Genomic DNA, 4,363 nt, shown 5'->3' on the forward strand with positions numbered 1-4,363 from the left:
GCTACATAATAAAGAGACGGCGCATCAGTAGGTGATTTATCTCGCAGCGGCGAATGGACTGGATTAGTATTCCGGTGGGAACGCTGACAGAGCCACAGAGGGCTGGGAGAGCTCCTGTCAAAGCTCAGCTCTCTGAGTGACTGAGATGGCGCCATGCAGGCTCAGAAGTTCTCTGCAGAAAACACAAAGATGTCTGCAGCTAAACCTGGAGTTACACTGAGCTTAAGTTTTAGTTTATACTTTTTAAAGGAAAACTAATAAAAAAATATGAGATGATGGCGCATAGGTGGAGGTTATGTGACGAGCATGAATCGGTTTGAATCAGTCTGGATAAGAAGGTTAAGATCTACCTTAACATGATAAAATGCTTAAAATCAAGACGCTTTCAAGATGAATTACAGTTTCAGTTTGCTCAGATGTCAGGCAGAATGCCCTCTGGAGAAAAGTTTTATCCTCAGACTAGAAAACAAAGTATCCCTTTTTAAAGAAACCACAGTGATGATAGCATCATGGGCCTGCTGGCCGCCGCAGGGATGAACGCATGGCGACATGCTTGGAGGACGGAAGATGGAAGGCTTTCAGAAAATACTTCATCTTCATTAAAAGGCATGTAAAACTTGGACACAGCCGAGCATTTTAGCAATACAGTCAAACTAAAATCATGTCAAACTGGAGTTCGAGCTAAGGCAGACGGGCATCAGGCTCCTGGAACAATTAAAAAAATAAAAACAGAGCAGAGGGACAAAAGATTTTAAATCATATTTCTCAACTAAACTGAAAACTGTGACCCTCTAAAACACATTTTCCAGAAAAAGATGATTTACCTTTCAGACGGATGGAAAGACATTTTAAAACTCATAAAATGATGGATTGCATTAATCTAGACTGAAATAATATGTAGGCTACATGTGACTGAGGCTAGCTAAGCTAACTGCGACGATTCAGAGCTATTTATAAATCGCCAACCCACTTCTTTCTAATTCCTCGTTCAACCAACCAGGCGTGTGAGAACTTTATTAGTAAAAAATCTTTCAGTCTTAAACAAGCTCACATCCTTACTACAGCTGCCACATGACATCACCATAGCAACGACCTCCTCTTCCTGCAACAAGCTTCTCACTGTTTATACGCCAACTGGCTTCCTGTTCATTATATATAAAGATTACATTTTATCTTCTAAATTAAACTGTAATCATAATAAAAACTGATATTTTCCATTACACTTTTTAAAGTATCAAAATTGTTCATTTTTGAAACAAAAACAAGTCATTTCTCGTGATCCTGGCACTGATGGCTGACTTGATTGCTCTTTCCATTCACCTGTTTAGCTCCGCCCGGTTTCTCATTACCGCTCATCTGATCCACCTGTTCCAGCTCCTATCAATGCTGCCTGTTTTCCAGCCATCAGTGCCAGATTATTCCAGCCAATTGTGAGAGTTTTCTAGCAATCTGTAAGTTTCTGATTTCCTGATCCTGACTAGTTTCTGTATCTGGACTTCTGAGTTTTGGTTGCCCCTGCTCTGCTCTGTTGCCTGATCTAGTTTTGGACTTTTAGCTGGATTCTGGCTGCAAACTAACCTGGACCTGTCTTCTGACTCTGGCTTGGATTATTCCTATGGTACCTCTGCATCTCTCTGATCTTCTGGTCTGGACTCCTGGCTTCGTTAGCTGCTCTGGTTTCTGCCTCTGGACCCTCCTGCTCATCAGCGTCTGCTGGCTGCTCTGCTCCCGGGACTCTCTGGGCTCCCGCCGCATGTTGTGGAGAAGTCATCCGACTGACTCCCACTCCTCCCTCTGGACACGAACTGAACTCTTAACCAGAGAATCCAGCAAGCCGGTCCCAGCTGACGCATCTCAAATCCAGAGCTTTTTAATAAATCGACATTCTTTTCCTGAAATCTGGGTCCAATTATCTGAGCCATGACATCATCACTGTTGAACACAGATTTCTTTATGATATAATTCATGTTCACTTAAAGTGAAGAAAAACCATCCTGAAACAAGAACAATTCTCACTTTATCTGTAACTACCTGCCTGCCTATCAGTTTAGTTCACTACTGAGAGAACTGTAAAATTAATTAATTAGTTCATATTTCTCTCTGTAACTTTTCTGTAACTTCTTTTATTTTTTATTCTTTCTTACAATGGATTAAAATGATCTAAATCAAACTTTGCAGTTTTTATTACACTTCAGGTGCGTGACCTGAGTGAAGTTGGGCCCCCCCCCCCACCTTCTTTAAATCAGACGAAATAGGTGTCAAACGTTTGTGCAGCAAAGAATTTCGTTTGTGCCGCTTTCGTTTTAAAGATATAAAGAGATGTTTCTAGAGGTCAGCAAAGGTCAACCAGCCCCCCCCACTTTCTTCAAATCTTCAAATCCAAAGCAGCACAAACGGGGGGGCCAACTTCACTCAGGTTTGTGCGTGTAGAGACCGAATGACCCGGTGCTTTTCTTCCAGCAGCAGTGCAGAGCATCTCATCCTCTCCTGCAGGGAAGTTTGCTCACAGCCAATCAGATTCAGGATCTAAATATCCACCAAATGCTCAGCGTTAACAACCCTTTTATCACCTGGTCCAGATCCGAGGAGGAATTGGTTCTTAGATAGGGTACACAAAGGACGAAACATGTTTAAGCACTAACAGAATTTATTCCAGTCATGGTTAACATAAATCATTGATAAAAGCACTAATCTCACCTTCTATTAGGTCCTTACATCTCAACCATTCAGGGAGAACCTGCTGAAAAGCAGAGAGCCTCTGACTGTCTCTCCCAAAAGCCCCCAGTATTACCAGACTTCCCATAGAAGGTGATGCTGGAGCCACTCTGGTCAAAGTCCATTCAGGCTGACCCACCAGAAGAGTCAGCAGATATAGAAATAAACAGATGGAACAGTTATTTATTTAATACAGAAAATAACATGAAAGGAAACTAATGTTCAGCTGTTCTCTGTTGCTTCCTGTTTGCTTCAACATCGGAATCCCTCCATCGGATCTAGTGTGATCTAGATCTAGATGCCAACTTGAAAGTAACTTTGCTGTTTACTGCTCTAAATATGCGACGCATCAATGCAAGCAGAGATAAATCAGAGCTGCTCTTCTCTTGTTTCTTGGGAATTCAGTTATTTTCTTTGTTCAGATCAGTTTCCAGCTAATCTCTCTGTATCTATGGGACTTCTATTGTTCATATCACTGAAAACATTCCAGAAATTATTGCTCATAATAATTTATATTTCAGTCAGTGGGGGGATAGTGTGTGTGTGTGTGTGGCCATGTCTTTAATACCTGGTGGGGAATATGCTACATTTTGGGGACTCATAGGTACTTGTGGGGACCAACAACTGGTCCCCACAAGGAAAGTTTCTCTTCTTGGGGTGGGGGTTAGGTTTAGGACTAATGTGTGAATTGAGTTTAGGTTAGGTTTAGGGATAGGTATGTGTGGTTATGGTCACGGTTAGGACATATAAATTAGTGGGAAATGAATGGAAGTCAATGGAAGGTCCCCACAAGGACATTGTGACACAACATGGGTGTGAGTGTGTGTGTGTGTGGGGGGTGTCAATAGAAATTAGAAAATGATAATTTTCCAATTTCTATTGTTAATAACAGCAATGGCTTAGATCTACTAGGCCAGCTGCATCATTATCTGTCCCGTCTCACAACTAAAGGAGCCATTATTCAGGCAGGACAGACTGTGGGATTACTAAACCTTTATTAAACAAACAGCTCTGTGAGAACAGCTGCTATGAAACGCAGGTTAGTGACCACGTAAATCTAAGGAATATTATGAATGTGACTCACTAACCTGGTTTACAAGTTAAGTCCATGGCCAGAGAACCAGGTAGGATCGTGGTAGTGGGCTGCCAGCAACATGCAGCAGGGGCTGCCCAGAGTGTCCCAGATGCTGCAGCTCCAGAGAACGACCAGGAGTCCGGAGCCAGGTCAGGCAAACCATTCAGACAGGAAGAGGCAGGCTCAGTGTTTGAGAGGCAGAACGGGTCAGGATCAGGTGATCAGAAACACCAAGGAACTCTAAAAACACTCTCACCACTGGCTAGAGAGAACGAGAATAATCTGGCCTTGATGATGATGGATGCAAGCAGCTTAAAAAGATGCAGGAGCAGGTGGATCAGATGAGAGGTAATGAGCAACCGGGCCGAATTGAACAGGTCAATGAAATGAGTAATCAAGCCAGTCATCAGATAATGAGACTATTTAAACATTATGAGCTTCAGGTTAACCAAAGTGCAGGACCCAGCTGATCAGTTGTGGTTTCCATATATAGTTCATGCAGTCCTTTTCTTATGCTTGTTATTATATTTAAATCAGTAGAGTCTGTTCCTCCTATAAATATAAGTTATTATT

The sequence above is a fragment of the Cyprinodon variegatus genome, unplaced genomic scaffold, assembly GCF_000732505.1.
Source record: "Cyprinodon variegatus isolate N-32 unplaced genomic scaffold, C_variegatus-1.0 Scaffold1294, whole genome shotgun sequence".
Lineage (NCBI taxonomy): Eukaryota > Metazoa > Chordata > Actinopteri > Cyprinodontiformes > Cyprinodontidae > Cyprinodon > Cyprinodon variegatus.